Raw genomic sequence first — 21,611 nt, 5'->3', positions numbered from 1 at the left:
ACCAAGCACGAAACAATAATAATTATTACTATTATATTAACACAGCGTTTTGCCGTGACTATTTCTTTCAGCTTAAACGCTGGATATTTTTAATGTTTTAAAGCAGCTCATTATAAATCTGGGCTAGCACTGGTGAAGACTTGTGGTATCTTTCCTAAAATCGCACTAAAATTCCTGAAGTTATCCCAAGATGCTTTTACACTCACACTCACAAAAATGTAGTTATCGTGTTTCTACAGTGCAATAAAAGACCGGATTTCTCTCCCAGACGAAATTAAAAAACTTAGAATAAATTATAAATAATTTGAAATGTGCAATTAAATACCATCTGGTGAAAAAAAATGCATTGAATTTGGAAACTGCGAGATGTATCAGTAATTTTATATTAAATATATGGGGGGGGGGGTCTTATTTGAAATGACGGTACAGGGATGTGCGGCACTCACCGGGATACATTTTCAGTCATTTAGTTTAGATTCGGTGAGCATTTTCAGCCATATGGCTCTCAAAAATAGGTATAATTTCGAGTCTGTTTTTATCAAATTTGGTTTAAAGTTTGGTAGTTTTTTGGAGTCTCAGTTCAATAGTAATAAAGCACTTTGATATATGGTTTTGAATATTTATTTTTCTTCAAATTGATGTTTGCCTGCCTCTTTCAATTTTAGCCCCATTGGAAATAGTTATTATTTATTTAATTTATTACTTTCATATGTGATCCTGTTTTAGCAACATGTATGTTTGGAACTATAATTATTATATTTCAAAACTCTTAGGCCTATTTGTTGTAAATTTTCCTCGTTTTAACCTACCGGACTTAGAACTCTTTTGCATGTGAACCACAAAATAACATTCTGTTTAGAATGGTTTGTACCAAGTTTTCAAAAATGTTTTTGAATGTTATTATTATGTTTATACCCTTTATATAACCCGACATTTAAATGTTTTCTGTAAAACATTTGTGTTTGCTGTGCAGTAAATTACCAACAAATGTTCTTTAATGTTATGAAAACGTTTTATACCATTAATGTATGTACCCTTTATATAACCCGACATTTAAACGTTTTCTGACAACCTATTATAACCTTTTGCGAATGATGTCGAAAACGTTTTGTGTTTGCTGGGTATAGGATAAATTGTGTTCCTGCCCACTAATAATCAGAAATATTTGTCATATTTTTGTTTATGTCAACAAAACGTCTTTTTGAATCAGGGTATAAGAAAATACTTCAGTGTATAATAAGCAACAACGAGGAAATAATCTACATGTACATTGAAACGATGATTATTTTGTGATATTATCGATATGAAGCAAATTTACCAGCTATTATGGTTATAATATGCTGAAACACCCATCAAATTTGGGCATATGGTTGGTTTGAAACGCTGATCATTTTAATTTGTTCTGAAAACAATAGAATACAAAAGCAACTGCACTTTTCTTTGAGCAAAATCTCATTATCAGTCTTGTGACTGTCTGACTCGTTATTCATGATAAAATACAATAGTGTACATTGTATGTATAGGGCCTACCCTTCTTTTTTAGGGAAATATCATTATTTAGTTATAAACACCTGGCGCGTTGATACTAATGTTGACAAAAGCTCATTTTATTGATTGATTGACAAAATATTCTCATCTTTTTCACTGGCTGTCATTTATGTATGTAAAGACTTGTGTTAAAAACCTTTCTCATATTCTCATCTTGTTTCGGATAACGAGATTTGTCTAAAAGTAATTATTGCTTTTGTATTATATGTATTGTTTTTTACATGTCATTTCTATGGGTTTATATAAACGAATATTCACACACAACTTAAGGGGGTACTACACCCCTGGGGTAAATTTGTGACTATTTTTCATTTTTCTCAAAAAATAATAACACAGTGGTAATAAAAATTACGTATATTATTGGGGCAATGAATCCAATTACTACACTGATATTTCAGTGACTCAAGACAAGCGGTTCAGTATATATGATAGGAAACGAGGTACATGCTAGCGGTACCTTATTTCTTATCATAAATAACAAACCACTTGTCTTGGGTACCTGAAATTCCAGTGTAGTAATTGGATTCATTGCCCCTATAATATACATAACTTTGTTACCACTGTGTTATTAGTTTTTGAGAAAAATGCAAAATAGACACAAATTTGTCGAGGGGTGTAGTACCCCCTTAACTTATTGTATTCTATTCATTTTTCTTTTATTGAAATACAACAGCAACAAACTTGATGAGATATCTTAGAAAATTGGTGATTTAGGCCTATGATCATTCTGATTTCAAAAATCTACTATAGCTACCAATGCAGTCCTTTATATGATAATATTATATGTTACCATGGTTACGTAATCAAGTGTGCCGTAACACTTTGTGTGGTTTTAAAGACAAAGGTACAGTCTTTATTAAAGAAATTTCATCAAAATAATCCTCATTAGGGTCAAAGATCGACATGACAAACAAAAATGTTTTAATTCCAACAGATCCAGATAACTTGAGAAAATATAATTGCACATGCAGATTTGTAGGAAAAAATACATAGAGGCCTAAATAATAATAATAATAATAATAATAATAATAATAATAATAATAATAATAATAATAATAATAATAATAATAATAAGCAGCAGCATTTATTAAGCGTCTTTTCATGTACAAAGCGCTTTACCATACAATACATCATAAAATCAACAAAAATAGCATTACATGGCAAGAAAAAATAAACCCATCAATTTAGCAAGAAATACGATAACAAGTTAAAATACTTAGCTCATTATTTAAAAGAGCAGGAAATCATGCACTTTTAAAACAGCTCAATATGGAACTCCAGCTATGAGACTCATAGGCAGCACGATATACATAACAATTACATAAAATACATAGCGAGACCAGCTCAATTTTGAAGAACATTAGCAATCAACATGCAAAATTGTTTTTAAAAAACCCAGCAAATTTAAATGTACGCAAGCAAAATACATCATATCAAAAAAACACAATTTATAAAAGCAGAGGAAGGAGCATGCTGCATGACCAAATTATGTTATAAAAGATTATCACAATAGAATGATCAAAAGTTTTGCATAAATAGATGAATTTAGAAGGAACTTTTCATGATGAAATTCAACACCCGTGCTCACCCGGGCACCATACTTATGGAAAGCACATTTCTATCAATTATTTTATAACATCTCCCGACACACCACAATTAATATTTAGCCCGTCCAGACTAGTAGCTACTAGTCCTTCAAGAATGACTATCGTATCAGCCTCGCTACTCGGTCTTCTCCGAGCCCCACCCCCAGGGGTCAAAGGTCATATAACGGGTATTAGGGGCAATTTAGTTAAAATCTTAAAAATGCTGCTACTCCTTTAAATTGCATGCTATGACCACTAAACTTGGTCAGAAGAATCACTGGCCCAAGCTTTATATATAATGGTACCACAGCTTAAGGGTCAACCCAAGGTCAAAGGTCAAATGAGGTCACATGTTAAAATTAGCCTGATGTCAAACGTCAGGTCAAATTTAAAGATGCTCTGATCTGCCTGTTACTCAGGAAAAACAATCATTAACACTTCATGAGTATACAACTGCATAGGTCATTTGAGGTCAAAGGTCAGGTCAAATTTAATGTTGCTCCGATTGGCCTGTAACTCAGGAAAAACAATCATTGACACTTCAGGAGTATGAAACTGCAAAGGTCATCCGAGGTCAAAGGTCAGGTCAAATATGAAGTTGCTCTGATTGAGCTGTAACTTGCAGAAAATGATCCCTGACACTTATTGAGTATGAAACCATAAAGGTCATATGAGGTCAAAGGTCAGGTCAAATTTTAAGTTGCTCCCATTGGCCTGTGCTCGAGAAAAATGACCTCTATAAGCAAAAACTATCCTTCCATTTTTAGCATTTCCACATTTAATATCATCAACCATATCAGCTGCCACCTGATATTTGTGCTTCTTGAAGCACAGTAGCACTAGTTTGTTTTGTCTCTTAGGCTTTGCTGTGGTTTAGTTTTTAGATCATAGGAAATCATTTCTGAAAATCGATTGGGATCCTGCAGTTTCGGTCGGTGATAGGGGAAATGGTACCATGGCCGGGGGTGATGGTGGGCGGGGAGGTGATAACTCTTAATATGAGGGGATCACGAAAAAAGTATGAAACCACAAAGGTCATCCAAGGTCGGGTCAAATTTAAAGTTGCTCCGATCGGCCTGTAACTCAGGAAAAACAATACCTGACAATTCAGGAGTATAAAACGACAAAGGTCCTCTGAGGTTAAAGGTCAGGTCAAATTTAAAGTTGCTTCAATCGGCCTGTAACTCAGGGAAAGCAATCCCTAACACTTTTGGAGTATAAAACCGCAGAGGTCATCTAAGGTCAAAGGTCAGATCAAATTTAAAGTTGCTTCAATTGGCCTGTAACTCAGGGAAAACAATCCCTAACACTTTTGGAGAATTTTTGGAGTATAAAACCACTAAGGTCATCTGAGGTCAAAGGTCAGGTCAAATTTAAAGTTGCTCCGATTGAGCTTCCACTTTGGGAAATTTATAAATATTATCCCTGACATTTCAGGAGTATAAAACTGCAAAGGTCATCCGAGGTCAAAGGTCAGGTCAAATTTGAAGTTGCTATAATGGGAGCTGTAACTCAGTGAAAACAATTTTTGGCACTTGGGGAGTATGCAACTGCAAAGGTCATCGGAGGTCAAGGGTAAGGTCAAATTTAAAGTTGCTCCGATTGGCCTGTAACTCAAGGAAAACACTGAAACGGTCTATGGAACCGTAAAAGTTATCCGAGGTCACAGGTCAGGATAGGTCAAATAAGGTCAAATGTTAAAATAGGCCCAATTGGACTTAAATGTGATGCCAATTATTCTTGATTTGAGAGAGCATGAGTAGTCAACATGAGTTTACCCGAAGTCAAAGGTCAAATGAGGTCAATCAGAAGTCACCACCTGATATTCGTGGCTCGATCGTGAGCCACAATAGCTCTAGTTTAAATTGTTTTACACCTCAGCTGCATGGGATTATTGAATAGGCCTATGCCTTAAAGCTTTTCTTTGAATTTTTCTCACGTGCATTCCCATTAGGCCAAGAAAAAAATTATTTGTTTGCCCTTTCAGCTCCAAAATTGTTTGGGTCGGTAATTTTTTCAATTTATTGTTATAATTTTTTTTCTGGCCCATTAATTGATGTAACCACTTACAATTAGTGAGAAACATCCCACCGTCGCGTCCTTTATGGGTGTCTATCTTAGTGGAGAGTCGTGTTCCGTTAAAAAACATGTCAGTATGTGATAATGTCTGACGAAACTAAGTTGGACGTGGACAACTACTTCAAATGAGAGCTAAATATGTGGGTGTGAGTATTTCTACTACTTAAACGAATGGTCTGAGAAGTTTTAACTTCTTAAAAGAAGTATCAATTTATGAATATGAATGAATATGAAAACATTGGGTGGGTATTCTTTTGTACAGTAAAATTTGGGTTGGTCGGGATAGGGCAAACAAAAGCTTTACTGTGCAAAGGGAGGGAGGGAGGAGATGGTGTTCTAGGGTCCCAACTTATTCCTCATATCAGAGCTATTATACCAAAATTAAGTCATCGATATTTGGCGTTCGTAAAATAATGATCGTGCGAAAACCAAATGTTTGGTCCCATATGCCATCATCATACGGGAATTGCAACAGATAGTAACGGGGAAAAGTAACAAGCAATGCACAATCATATTTGGCTGTTCATTTTGAAATCCACACTACCCTGTGTAATATTTTGGAAATATTTACCACAGGGGGAGTATGAATTGCAAATGGAATGAACACATTAGCAGGTCCATTTGAAACTCACTCTCACTCAGTGTTAGATTCATGTTGAATCTTTCTCGGAGGGAGTATGAAATTCAAATGAAGCCGCCTAACGTGTTTCATTTGAAATTCATACTCCCCCTGTGGAAGATATTTACACAATCTTCCACATGGGGAGTGTGGATTTTAAATGGAATAGCTGCATTAATCACAGCTATAGGAAATAATTATGTACTATAATATTTTTGACGACGTGTCACCATAAGCTACCATATTACTAGTAGATTTTATTGTTAAAGGTTGGTATAAAACGGCAGCCTCCATCGGATATAGAGTCACTTACTCAGCTAGCAATCCTCGTTTGGTTTTTAGTCTTGATAGTTGACAGTTCCGTGATACGTGTTTGAGGTAAGTACGTTGTATTTATTTACTTAATTTATTTCTTATTTAGCACTATGTACAGGGTGTAAAAATAAAATGTGTACAATTTTGAAAATAGAATGACACAAGTATGCTGCTTACGTTTTGGTTTGATATTTCTATTTCTATCAACATGATCAAGATAATTTCTTTAGCCACCAGATAAGCTTTGTTCCAATAAAATCGTAGGTATACAAGTGAAGATATAGCCAATTATGTAACCTAGTCTTAAAACCGCTTGGGCCACTTTTGTCACTTTTGTCTAAAAGTGACCGAATAGAGTTGAACCATGGACCAGTTGGACGGTGCTCTTATGATAGGTCGTTTTAAACAATGGGGTATATTCGAAGTGGTAGAAATGATTACATAATAGAATATCTCCTTGAGTTTTTGAAAGTCACAACTAAGCACTGACATAACAACCTCATTTACTAGAAATCGTAGCTGCAGCTCAACAACTTCAACCCCAATTTACGTTTGAAGAGCGCATTTTTATGTTTGTTACATTAGGTAGCACACATGGAGTCAAGCAGAAACCATAAGATTGTTTATATCTCATTTTCCAAACTCTAGTCTTCCATCAAGGCATACAATTACATATAACTATGAGAAGTATGTAAAATTTGTTGATAGAAATGCTGGCAATAGTGGTCGCCCCAGAACAGCTAGAAGCCCAGCTGAACTTAATTTCAAATTTTTATTGTTTTGTACTTATGGGTGCAAAAACTGTTCTCAGTTTTACCAATGATATTTCAGGGATATGTGACCGTACAGCACGAATGAGCCGTAAATGTCCTGAATTGTAGTCTGAGTTACAGTGTAAAATGTGCATGAATGTCGTATTCATCGGTACTTCAAGTTGGCGCGACATTTATCTCATTTTGAGTCAATCTTTTTTTAAATCGATCAATAATCTTATTGTTGAAGAGGATCATAAGCTTCTACCTTAATAGCTCTGGTCTTTGTTTGCTTTAGCTAAATCCTGTTCAAGTGTTGGGTTACAAAGCATTGTATTTTGTCTAAGTATGTATAACCAACAATTGAACCTCGTTGACCTGGGGATGATTTGAAATGACCGCCAATTATGACTGTTTGATATTTATTACCAGCAATGTGGAAAAAGAGACACATGTAGAAACGAAAAAAGCTATCATTTTGTTGAAGGAGCAAAGTTCAACAAACCATAACCCCGCTTCTGGGTATCGTTTGAAGTCAAATGATATACCATTTTAAAGCTTATGATATATATTTTCTAAACACGAAATAAAACAAAATTAACCGGGGAGGAATTTACGGCTCATTCGTCATGTACGGTCACATATGAGAAATTACCTTATTTATAAGATAATTTGAAAGAAATATCATGACTTCATTTATAGATTTTAAAGAAATATCATATTATTATTAAGTTCATGTTAATTATATGAAGAAACACCACTTATAATTCTTTTGTGTCAGTTCTTTGATGTTTAATCATGATAAGCACAATCTACGCGGTTCAAACTTGATATACGCTAACATGGCAAAAGTGGCCCAACACGTTTTCTGGACGGTTTAATTAAGGGATCTAAAATGAGCGTTTATTGCGTTTCGACAGTATTTTTTGTGGGACATGAGAGCACCTCAGACCTATCGAATTGCATTCTGAATACGAAGCATGTCTTTCTGATATCAAATAATTTTCATTTTTGAAAATCACAATATAATACAAATTTTATGACAAATTATAAAAATTTGATATTTTTCACATTTTGATATATAACAGTCCTCGAAGTAATTATATAAATCTAATGATATATTCTTAAAGTATATGTAGCAGGAAGGAAAAGCCGACGGTCAATTGAAAATTTTGACCTTTCATATTGAAGATATGGATTTTTTCCCAAAAAGACCTAATTTTTTTTGGTGTTTTGGGAAAAAAAATCCATATCTTCAATACGAAAGGTCAAAATTTTCAATTGATCGTCGGCTTTTCATCCCACCTACATACACTTTAAGTATAATCATCAGATTTATAAAGTTTACTTCAAGTACTGTTAAATATCAAAAATATAAATTTTAATGATTTGCCATAAAATGTGTATTAAATTGCGAATTTCAAAAATCAAAATTATTTGATATCAGAATGACATTCTTCGTATTCAAAATGCAATTGTACAAATTTTATTGTTACACCCTGTATATATATTCTTACATTCCTCGGTTCCAAAGCACAATGTTTAGATATTTCACAATACCCTCAAAACAACTGATGCGCAGTCATTAACCTCTAAATGGTGCTATGTAGAGTTACAGGGCAAACATTCCAAAATTGTTTTCACCTATCAAAATTGAAGAGAGATCATTTGCAATCTAATGTTATTAACCACTCGGCCACAAGCAACTGCGATACAGCGACCCGTGAAAGTACTGTCTTCCTAAAAGAACAACAAAATGGGGAAATGCTTTTTTTTTTTAATGCAAACAATGCTCAAAATTAGAAGAATTTTTGAACTTGCTCAAAATGTTTGTACCTGTAGAAGATAGGGATGTGATATGAAGCATAATTGAAAATGGAACTGAACATGTATGAAGCGTAGATTCGTAGATTAATAGAGCTACAGGTCGATCAAAAAATTGCATTTTAAATCTAACGATTGTTGCCATTAGTAAGTTTGGTTTAATATGAAATACTGGTTGAAACGAGACAAGAATTTGGTTTATATTGCCAAACAATGATTACAGTATCATTGGTGTGTTTAATGATAAACGAGTCTTTAAAATATTAAATTTGGGACATTTACATCCAGTATGTTTTTTAAAATTTATTTTGTAAGTAGTCAAGAATATTACGGAACAAACAAAGCCATGTGTAAAATGCTTCTTGTAAATCTAATATTATTCCCGCGAAGGCAGTAGCATATAGTCTCCTTTATCAGTCGTTGTTTCTAAAAGTAAGGGATGTGGACATTTAACTTGGTACCAGAGGATGAATTAAGCACTTCCCACCACGCCACTGTGTTGACTTGCGGTTAGCACAGCTGCGTGAGTGAACATGACACCACTGCTCGCACATTGCATTGACGGGCATGGTTAAATTTGAATTTGGACTGATATATTTACAATAAAAACGCATTCAAAATGCTAGTCGATTTCACATTTTATGTTACCTACAGAAGGTGTGAATTATCCTTTATGCATACATCACTTTTGTTCTGAAATCGACCAAGTAATAATGACACACGCACAATTCTTAAACAACATCTTTTGCACATAATTCAATGGGATTTGAAAAGTAAAGTGGCAGTTGAAACTCTAGTGATAACACGTTTGCAGTGCATGATGGGGCTTCCTTAAATCATCCTCTGACTTGGTACATTCCCTTTTATTTTTGGCAGAACATCACATGTTCGGTATTGTTTTAGCCAAAAATTTATTCGTGGACAAGTTTTCACTATAATTGTATGAATTATTGCTTTTAGATATGTGCCGGGTATCCAAAGCAGAAGCAAAAATGGTAACTTCTTTATACCTACGCGGGGGGTCTGAGGGTGATGTTCCCCCTGAGAAGTTAAAAAATTGTGCAAAATAAAGCCATTTGGTGGACGATTTTGGCACTATTATTGTGTAAGTTAGAAAAAGTTAGTATTTATTTATTTATTTTATTTTATTATTAGAACATACGCTTTTATATCAGCGGCACACGTCTACCCGACTGTGCGTTCACAAAATTACAAAGTAAAACAAGAAAACACAATAAATCAACAAACATAAAACATGGCAAAATGTTAATGAGTACAATATTATCGATCCACTAGGCACAATCCCATTTTATACATGATCACGAGCAGGAAGCGGTGCAATGGCAAAAGCGGGAACCTACATCGTAGGTGGAGGGCGCGCATTTAACAAACATACCAGAGCACAGGCATTCAAATATGGCTGAGGAATAAAGTGTGATTGTGACTTGTGGAACAACAAATTTTACTCCAATACAAAACATAATTTACACAGCAATTACGCAAAATGTACAATGTACATATAAAAAATTAAATTACTTGCATGGCTATCTTAAAAACTTAATTTGTGAGTTCATTACGAAGTCGCCACGCCTTTTTTAGGAATGATTTACATACAAAGTCAAAAATATTCAAAGCACAATCAATATCAATACCACCTATGTCAAGAAAAAAGGTGTTAGATAAGCCTAATAAGAAGCATGTCTTAACATTTAAATCACTAGATATAAACAAGTACCATAAAGCATCTAAACGGTTAATTTTCAAATCATTTTCAAGACTTTGATATTCGGCGGCTCTAATACTTTGAAGTGATTTACAAACAAACAAGAAGTGCTTTAGATCCTCAGTCCCATTCTTACAGAGTGGACAAATACTGTTACCATCTTTGTTCCATAAATAAGTGCGACCATTTAGAGGCAAAGTAACTGTGTGTAAATGAAGGCCCAATTGAAGCCATTCGTAGACCATTATTCCCTATAGACCTATAAGCCAAAAAATTAAGGTACCAGTTGTGTTCACCCCTGTATATCCTAAATAATGACAAGTATGTCAAAATTAAAACAAACAAGAATTAAAGAAACGGTGATCTAAAACCTAATGAAGAAACAAAATCAAAAGTTGCACTTTTGTGTTCTAATCAATGAAATCAAGAAGTTCGAGCTAAAAGATGCAGCTATTGGCTGCTGGTTCCAATTAAGACATATCTGTCTTTGTTTAGGATATACAGGGGGTGAACATAACTGGTACTTTAATTTTTTGGCTTACTGTATAGGCCAGTGGCATGCGCAGCACATTGAAAGTGTGTGTGTGTGTGGGGGGCAGGTTGTTAAGTTAAGGGGGTTAGGAAGTTGGGGTCGGGGAAATTTTTTCCCCGTCGAAGGCGGCGAAGTTTTTTTTTAATTTCATGCATTTATACACAGTTGGGTGGGGATAGTTTTTTTAGTGTTGGTGGGGAAAGTGTTTTTTTTGCTCATGTAGTGGGGGAAGTTTTTTTCTTCAAAACTTCCTACCCCCCCCTTGAAGTCTAATGGTGCGTGCTGCGAAGCCCATCACGGGTGGGGTCCAGCACCGTCAAAAGTTCCCCCGAATGACCAACGAACCCACCCCCCCTTGCGCACGCCACTGATACAGGCTACTGTATAGGCCGAATTATTTGAGTTATTAATTGCTTAATAGAAAAGCGACCACTTGTTCATCAATGGACTTCGGGTGTATATATAAATGCGCTTTTATAAATGCGCACGTGACATCTACAAGTCGCCAGACCGTGTTCAACGATGTAAGGTACCCGGATGTGCACAAATTCCACACGCAAAAGTATAGGCGAAAATGACAGGTTACAAGGAAAATTGGTTTTGCCAAATAGTGGCATTGATTGCAAAGGGCAAAATAATTTGACCCGAAAGATAAACTCTTTATTTGGATTTTCCATTACGGACAAAAAAAATTATGACGGAAAAGCTAGATATAGCTGATTTAAAAAGTTATATTTCATTATTTCCGTGCTAAATGGGCGTGGCAATTGGCCATATTGATGACGAAATGTGATTCTTACTGGCATTAAGGTCAGAACTGGGTAGCTGCCGATGATGTTATTTGATAATGTTTGCACATAGGGAACTTAGGGGCTGTCATTTTCTTCGGAAGGAAGGGGTTATGGATTTATTTATTTGGGAGTCAAGATAAGTATCCCCCCCCCCGTAGTGCCGCCAATGAACATAACTCTGACCCTAATTTTAACTCTAATTATAACGTAAATTGAGGAAACTATAACTTTAGCCCTTTTCGGTACGTCGTATAATGACCTTCTCAAACTAATAGGCTAGATGTCCCCGCCGACCTCCTCAACTCTAACTTACTCATTCGCTCGCAAATGGACAAAAAACAAATTCAAAATGTGTTTTTAAGCACCTTTTTGTGTCACCCATGCTAAATTGGTAATCTGTACACCCTTTGTCACCCTTTGACGTACAATTTAGAGTATAAACACGTAGATGACTGTACATGATCTAATCATCCCGGCTGGAAGATGTTGAGGAAGACTCGTATACTATACATCACGCTCATACGTTATATGACAATTTGACGTACAATCACGTATGTGATGCATGGTTTGAGGTTTATTCAGCTAGTAAGTTAGATCTCGTCATACACATTATTGTCATGGTATTATATTGTAATTGTATACGTCAATTTTGTTCAGTTTGATTCAACCGGCTTATGAAGTTTTACTTTACACGGAAGGGAAAGTTAGCAAAAACAATTAATTTATGAGTGTAAAAGGGGAGGGGTGGTTTTGGGGGAAGGGGGGACAAATAATATTTATAAAATTATAAGTAAGGCGAGAAAGAGAGAAACCCTGTTCTACGGGCGAACGGACCTTTCAATTAGGGTCGGTCGGTCGGTTGGTATTTTTCAAAAAAAAATTTAAATAACCCAAAAAATCACAAAAATCTGTAAATAAAATTTCAATTTGAGAAAATACAAAAAAAAATTGTCCTGAAATTTCCGAAATTTGGGGTGGTCGGCATTCATTTGTACAAAAAAAAAAATTGTTTCCCAATTTGTTCAAAATAGAACAGGGTTTTCCTTTTTATAAATAAATAAATAAATAAATAAATAAATAAATAAATAAATAAATAAATAAATAAATAAATAAATAAATAAATAAATATAAATAAATAAACATTAGTTATGTTTGTACATGGGGGTGCTGTGCAATAATCATGATCCTTTGATATCCATGATTTATCCTTGCAAATTTATAGCATCGAACCTCCAGCCAATGTTCCTTGCCAGAAACAAGGTCACAACTGTAGCCACTCCTTCAATGGTCGCCATTTCAGTGATTGACAGTGATGTAATGCAAATATGGCGCTGGCCATCTGGTCACGTGCGCATTTATAAAAGCGCATTTATATATACAACCGAAGTCCACTGTTCATGGATACGCAGCGGGGTGTCTGAGCTAAGGGGGATGTTCCCCCCTCAGACGTTGGAAAATTTTGCAAAATGATGGTCCAATTGAAGTCGTTTGGTGCATATTTTTACACTATTATCATTGCTTTAAAAAATTAAAAATGGCCCGAACTCAATTTGCAAAATTTCATGAGATTCGATGCATGGATTGATGTTGAAGTCAGCATAATTTTAAGTCCGTTTTAATACCGACCAAGTTGGTGATAAAATTATTCCCTTTTCTCTTCACTTCTTTCCCTTTTTTGGGGGTGGGGGTGGGGGGGTGCAAAATGTGTGCGGGGGACATTTGATATTGTGTCCCCCACTTTGAAAAGTGCCGGTGGGATGTGTCACCCTGCCCGCCCCGCCCTTGGTCATAGCGACGTGGGGAATCTTTGTACTGCAAATCTGCAATGGTCCGGGGCAATGGTACCCATGGGTACCACTGGATCAACATCCTTCGTAGTTCGTGTTGCAAAATGGCTTAGGACGAGGGTTTATCATGTTTATTCCGGGGGTTTATTGCGTCTTGCATTGTCTCACGCCCTGCATGCAGGGTAAAACATATTCTCTGTAGAGGTGACGTAATAATCGGATTAAAAAACATACAATTTTTGAATGGATCGCCCTGCACTACAAGCAGGTTACAGTCATCACATGTGTATGTCTGCATTGAATACAATACCGCTCTTTTCAAAGATATTAATCTTACAGATGCGAGTAATTAGCATTTCTTTGACATCTATGTGGTTCAATGCATAGGTACTGCGTGAACGTTGTAGTGCAGGGCGATCTATTCAAAAATTGTATTCATCTATTGCTATGGTAGCCTTACGTCACTTCTACAACGAATAAGCCTAAAGGCCGCCTTATTTCTTCATTAATGAAAACCCCAATAACTCTACGATTGGCAAGGACTGTAAAATTAAAGATCTTATGTTCACCACACAGCGTCACCATCCCTATATCTTCGTGTCAAAAATTGCCGTGATAGTACGGCGAATCCTCTCGTTTTTCAATAGCTACGCATGGCGATTTTGTTCGAGATAGGCCGAGCGACTCAGGCTAAGCATACCATTTACACCATACGACTATCATATGAGATACCACCAAGGTTCTATTCTATACATTATTACGATTTGTGCATGCTCTAGTACCCCATATCATGATGTTACTATTACAAGAAAATTCGATTTGTTTTCAGGTAAAACCCAGATTTTGTTTTTAATACACTACCTTGAAATTAAATACACTAATTAGCGGCCATTGCTTTTTGAGTTTGTACTTTACCAATGGGGGATCTAGCTATCGATTTCTAGCCAATCAGATAGGACTCCTTTTCTTGCGTTCGGTGAAATACCAATCGCTCGTCGCTCACCAACGGAGTATGGAGCTGTATGGAAAAATATTTATAATATAGGGTGTTGACACTGTGCACCAAATGTAAAGCAATGTTTTTTTTCTTTCTTTCTTTTAGATTACCAGATATCAGAAGATAACAATGGCGCGACTTTGCCTGGTTGTTTTGGTGGCAGTATTCCTGGTGTTACCGGTAGCGATCCAAACAGATACATTCACTGAAAAAATACAGATACAAAAGCGGCAATGCAGTTACCTACTATCGTATACGAATGGTAATTATCCAATTCCGCTACTGCATGTAACATACAGATGATATATTTATACACACTTATACTTATACGAGTTCACATAGGAGTAGACCTCTACTATGTGAACTCAGCCTGATCGAATGAGCGTATATCAAAAGTTATCCTGAGAATATGGTGGTATGTAGACAAGACATAATAGCGTTCACATCCACGGGCCAATCAGATCCGTCCTAACCTTAAAATTGACATCGCTAGGCTAGTCAGGAAAAATAGGGCGAACACTCCCGCTCTTCCGTCCACTTTTGGGCATTAACAATCATCCAAAAAGTAGAAATTCGAGAAAAATTGCGTCGCTGTGGAGCAAATCACTGTTATGGCTTTCAGCTTTAAATAATATACTGCGCCAATAAAGTATCCTTACATTTGGAAAAAAATAATCAAAATTTCAAAACTGAACAATATTGGGGTCAATTTTTTTTAAATAGATGCACTATCTAATATTGCACATTATGACACCACATTGAATCCAATGTGACCTCAAGAAGTAAAGTTATAAGCAATTGAATAGGCGAAGGTCCAGTTTTAAAAGTGACAAACTGACCTATACAAGGCGCAAAAAGAAGCGCAACAAAGAGACAACACAATTTCTTCAATGAAGCGTTATTTAAAGCAGTTTTTGTTTCAGTTTTTTGAATAGGCTAGTTTGTCACTTTTAAAACTGGACCTTCGTCTAATCAAATGCTTGCTTCTTGAAGTCACATTGGATTCAATGTGGTGTCATAATGTGCAGGATTAGATAGTGCACCTATTAAAAAACAAATTTACCCCAATATTGTTAAGTTTGGAAATTGTGAAAAAAATTTTTAAGTGCAAGGATACTTTATTGGCGCAGTATATTATAGGGTACACATTAAGGTAACCGAAGTGGGTCAGTCCACTGTGGTCAGCCGAGAGGTCTCTTGAATTTGCCGTGTTTTACCAATTTGAAATTCTACACTCATTTTCTTAAGGTTATTAATTATTTTAAACTGTTGTGATTTGGTAGTTCACAGCATCTTACGAATGGTAGTGAGCTTTGGCAAAAACTGTATTACTCAAATCATAGCGAGTGTGTAGAAGAATTAAAATATCACAGATATACTTTTATAGGTGCTGCGGTTCTTGGTTACGTTGTAAAGAGGGCTGAAACAACAACACTTTTGTAAAACGTACATAACTCATTAACAACAATAAATTAAGCAAGTTTGCAAAGTATATGATTTGCAGAATGAACTTTTGCAAAACATCAAGGTGTTATTTTTGCCACGGCAGTGGCTATAATACGGAATTTCCACCTAAAAAATAGCCCAGTTGGGTGCTATGTGAGTCTCTTATCTTTTAATTACTTTATTTATTACACCCAATGTTGGTGGAATTCATGTCTTTAATTTGGGCTCATACTGCTATTGAATTATAATGTTGCCAGATTAGCATGGGAATTAGCTTATTTTGCTTATGCATAAAATTGTATTCATGTTAGTTGACAAAGCTTGGCTCCTATGTTTGTACCTATATGCTTCGTCCTGAGTTCTATTCAACCACATGCATGCACTACATGGAATTCACTGACTATTGGGTTAAATCTTATCTAATGCATGATGACCTTGACCGTCCATGAGATCCAGATTTTCGCCAATTTTCACCAGCAGTTTTGTATATAGAAGATTAGGAGTAGTAGCGATAACTTTGTTTAACTAGAATAATTTAGGCAGTTATTAAATGTGCTGGATATGTGTTTTGTTTGTGGATAAATTTGGCTATAATCAACAAAATCTGGTGCATGACTCAATTTCAGTTCAGATTGACACCAAACATGTTCAAATTGTAACATTTTGATGAAAATATTATATTTTCTGAAGTAATGTTTGGCATCTTTTTCTCCTATCAACAATACTTTAGTTGTTGGTAGTATCACAGATCGTAGTATCCTTGCAGACCTGTAAGACTACTGAGCATAGCGTGATATGTTTGGTTGTGATCATGTTGATAATAGATCTATAGAATTAAAATCGTAGTATGGACCATGTGGGAGTCAGTAAATCTCCTATCCTTTATCGTTTTATGGATAAAAAGGACTCTAAATGTTATTGATAAAATAATCGATATCTTAAACATCAGTTTTGTCTTTTCAACAGGAAAAAGCTTTTGGACAGCGCAGTTCCCACAGACCCTGAATTAAACAAAAAAACAAAAAAAACAAACAGCGCGCTGAAAGACCCTTAATTTAAGCTCTAAAAGATCCCTAAATTGATCTAATGCGATCAGTTATAGCTATTTATAAACTAGAAAAAGTCACAGTGTACTTCTTAAACATGTTTAATACTATTAAACATTGATATAAGATAGAAAATACAATTTAATGGTGCAAGAAGACTTGCTTCGATCAATGATCTAATTTCAAGCCATTGATTTATATGGAAAAGATACTAAATATTATACTTCTAAGTTCTAAATGATAATCTCCTCTCATACCATTAATCACATTAAATAAAACATTTACATGTACACAAAATATACAAAATTTACCAACCGCGAAAGACCCTGACCCCGAAAGACGGGTGACTGCTAGTTAATACTATATTAAACATTAGTAAAAGGCAGAAAATGAAAAGACAGAAAAGTTTGGAGTTATAAATTAGAGAGTTGTCAGAAACTTTTAGGATATGCGTTTTTGTTTGGTTTGTTGTTGAAGGGTGCATGTCCCATTATTGATGGCCTCTTGGACTGTCATGAAATATGGTAGATGAAATCGCGAAAAATGTCATAGAATGTCGTGAAACTTTACTTGCAATCGGAGCGCCCACAATCTAAAGTCATGTCAAGGTCATATGTGGTTAATTGAGCATTTCATGAAATGTGGTAGTCTGTGTTACAGACCGTGTACCTATATTATCCATAGGGAGAGAAACTACTGGGAACCACACACTCTCGGAAACCATAGTGACTCGCCGATTCTCGGCTCGAATTCGCCGCTTCGCGGCTCATCGTGGCTTCGCCGCTCGCTCACCCCCCCCTTGATTGCGAGTCCGACACTATCTCGAGTCAGTCTTTGACAAAGACTAGAAATGTGGTGGATGTGATCACCATGAAGCGCCAAACATATTCAAGGTCATGTCAAGGTCATCTGAGGTCTGCTGTTGGATTGTTGGACGGTAATGAAACTTGGTGGGTGTTATCATCTTTCAGTGAGGAACATTTTCCAGGTTATCTGAGGTCAACTTGCTTGGATTGATATGCATGGAGATTTTTGTTATGCAATTCTGAATAAGATGTGCTTAGCACACATTTTAAGAGTATATTTGTATTTCCTATATAATTTACACATAAAACAAATTACCAGCATATCATGGACTATCAATGCAAATTATGAAACATGGTCTGCATCCGTGGCATTGTCTTTTTAAAGACATTTCTTGTTTAATAATATATTGATATAGATAATGAAAATCGATTTTTAGGTTGCTTCGACCAACAATACCTCGTCTACCCTTAAGCCGTATGTCGTGCGTCAATTTAATATCATGTTCAATTTTCTTTTAGGTCAGATAAACATACCCAGCGGAAAGAATGCCTGTCAGTGTGAAGTGCGGGAAGACCAATTCGGAGACCTTTACTTGTGGTGCTGCTTAAGCTGTTGATAGACGTAAGTACAAATAATAAATGCAAATCAGCATTGGCTTAGATCCCGGGGAAGAGGGGGGGTGAATAAATCCCCAAATATTTTGCCAGGGGTGGTCCATACAATCACCCACCCCCCCTCCAATGTTGACGCATGAATATGGGTTTCTGCCCAAATTAACCTCATATTTGCCCATTTAAGCCCCCCAAATGCATATGTTTTGTGCGCTTCGCGCGCATTTATTCCATTTGTGCACCATATTTCATCAGTTTAGCTTCAAAATAGCACATTTGTACCATAAACTTATTCTGTCGCCAAAAGGTGCTGATTCACTACATTTCAAGAATTTTTCCAACCCCCCCCATGTCAAAGAAATCTACGCCACTGCAAATCAGTGACGTATTCACCAGTATTTACATGATTTAGGGACGCGCCATTTGATTTTTAGGGGAGGGAGGAGGGCATGGGAGTTTGGGTCAGGCGGAATTTGTTTTTCGACCTCCCCCTGGAAATCAAATGGTGCACCCCTTGTCATGCTTTTCGACAAATTTGGACGATTCCAGTTGAAAGCCGTACATCCACATAGACGACATCGCCTTAAAGCAATAATGTGTGATTTGCATAAAGAATAGATTCTTATTTAAATGTTTGTTTTCACTGATCACATTATCCCCTTTTAATTTCGAGCCAAACAAATGAGGTATAACGAAGAAAATTGCGATTCATTCTCACGCCCAATGCGTGTACTACGCTCGCCGATCGTATTACAGGCTGCACGGAGCATCGCGCTCGACGTGTGTACGTACATGCAAACTGACATCCATGGTACATGTTAGAAAGTATTCGATCGTTGAACTCTGAATAAAACCGGGTCGACCCGGTTTTAATACAAAAGTTACATTTTACTGTTATTAAAGCACTTCAGGCTTAGTCTTTTACGTGGTATTTTAGATACCACTGGGCATTATAATTATTCAATAAGTAGAAATACGAGTAAAATTGAGGGCGTCGCTGTGAAGCAAATCACACATTATGGCTTTAATATCCACACAGGGGTGTACATTCCGGGGGGCGCTTCAATATGAAATGGATATAGGTGTAGGGCTGGCACTTCCGCACTAAGGGGCATTCGGTGAGAGCAAAATGTAAAAAATATGGGGTCATTGGGTGAGAACATGACCTTTTTTTAAATGGAATCTTTGGGTGGGAGCCGAAACAGCGCCACAGAAACCTCGAAAATCGAATTTTTAGTTCTAAATGGCTTCAAATTTCTTTGTTTTTTTTTCAAAATAAGTAACAAAATCAGTGATAAATGAAAATTGCTGTTGAAATTGAACATGTAAGGGTCTTTGGGTGACAGATCAAATGGAAAAATAAGGGGTCTTCGGGTGATAGAGCATCTGTTCGTAAAAAATATGGGGTCTTTGGGTGACAGCGATGCTGAAAAAGGGGTCTTAACAGCCCTACATACGCGTCACCTCCAAAGTTGGAGTGCCCCCCCCGGTGTACATTCAACAGCAGTCACATACCCATTTGAAATCCACACCCCCCTGTGTGGAAAATTAGGGTATTGTCGTAGGGGTATATATATTTCAACAGGGATTGCCCAATAATCATGATAATTCGTCATAATTATCGCGTAATACCGAGTAACAGATCAGGCCCAAATGTTGAATCGCTGTGTTTTGATTTCCACCCCTTGCCAATGTCGATTTGGACCTATCGTCACTTGACCTTGTTGATTCAAATAATTCTATATTATTACGGTTGATGTATTATTAATTTTAACTGTTTGCTAATTTTAATCTGCATAATTAATTAGGACTAATTTCTTGAAAAATTAATATGAGCACACTGCAAAAACAGAGTTTTTGAAAGTGATGGCAAGATGTGTTAAGAAACGTTATCAGTGGCGTACCGTGGCCGCTCCTAGCCCGGGGGGCTGAAGAAAATTCAATTTTGCCGCCCCTTCCTCAACAGCCCGAAAAGGTTGACCCAATATCGGTGGTTTCAAAAAGTAAAGAGCAACAAAAAATAATAAAAAATAAAGGATTATAGGCGCTAGCGCACTAAAAGCACACATTTTGATATATACTACCATTTTTTCACAATTTTTCATACTTATTTTCAATTTTTTCCACCACTTTTTCTTTAGTAATTTTTTTGCCGCCCTTTCTTCTTCCGCCGCCCTTCGTTTTGGCCGCCCCTGCTTTTACCCGGGGCCTGCGCCCCAAAGCCCCCCAAAAAAATACGCGCATGGTTATGTTTAGAATATGGATGTCAGGTGTTTAGAAATTAAACATGATCACTGACCAATGTTCAGAAATCAGTGACACATGATGTTTAGCTTCTAAACGTGTTTACAAAGTAATGGCAAAATTGTGTTTAGAAAAGTGTTTAATCGCTAAACACTGTTTTTGCAGTGCACTAATTAATAATTATGCAAATTGAAATCAGCAAAACGCTAAACGTTATTTTTCGTCTACTGTACTTGTACTATACACGTATGTAAAATGTACATTTTAATTTCATCACGCGATGCTGCGATGTTTTAAAGCATCGTAGTGCGATGTGATGGTGGTAACATTTTTAATGATCATTTCTTTTTTTTTTTTAGTTTCAGACCACCGACACATTGCTCCTGGCGCAGACCCTGAAGAAACACACTGACGGTCATTTCGTAGAGCAACTGCGTGTCATTATAAATTCTGGTCATTAAAGGCGAAAGCGACTGATTTCTGGAATATATTTTAAAATTAAAAAACCTCTTTTAGATTTGATTTTCCACTAAAATATTAACATTTATGATTAAAGATGGATAGTCCGATAACCTCATCCACATTTTGTCTCCATTAAATTGGAGATTTTGGTATCAATCCATAAAGCTGCCATTATAAGCTCCCATGTTTATCCCATTGACGTTGTGAAATGTTAGGGCTGAATGATGTTTTATTTGGATTTTGTTAAAAGGGATTGAAATACCGGCTTGAAACCTTATCCCGCCCCAGTGGATATGGAGTGGGGGCTGGTGGCATTCAACCGTGTGAAGGAAATAAACACAACACACACAAAAAGTCCACACTTATGTAACCTGTCATAAACATGATAAATCTAAACATGCTTTTGTTGTGACGATTTGTGTGCAAGATGTTAGCTCTAATT

General features: G+C 36.2%; 1 long non-coding RNA gene across 2 annotated transcripts; it reads left to right on the top strand.

Annotated features, from left to right (window-relative positions):
- The first annotated feature begins 6,075 nt into the window (after window positions 1-6,075).
- LOC140136516 (uncharacterized) lies at window positions 6,076-21,153 on the top strand. Of its 2 annotated transcripts, none has more exons than XR_011856672.1 (4): window positions 6,076-6,210; window positions 14,659-14,815; window positions 18,371-18,473; window positions 21,073-21,153. It is a non-coding gene; the product is annotated as an uncharacterized lncRNA (long non-coding RNA). The 2 variants fall into 2 exon arrangements; XR_011856673.1 differs by having other exon boundaries at window positions 21,067-21,153.
- The last annotated feature ends 458 nt before the right edge of the window (window positions 21,154-21,611 follow it).

This window comes from Amphiura filiformis, chromosome 16 (genome assembly GCF_039555335.1).
Source record: "Amphiura filiformis chromosome 16, Afil_fr2py, whole genome shotgun sequence".
In the NCBI taxonomy this organism is placed as follows: Eukaryota; Metazoa; Echinodermata; class Ophiuroidea; order Amphilepidida; family Amphiuridae; genus Amphiura; species Amphiura filiformis.
This window is presented reverse-complemented; position numbering and strand designations above follow the sequence as displayed.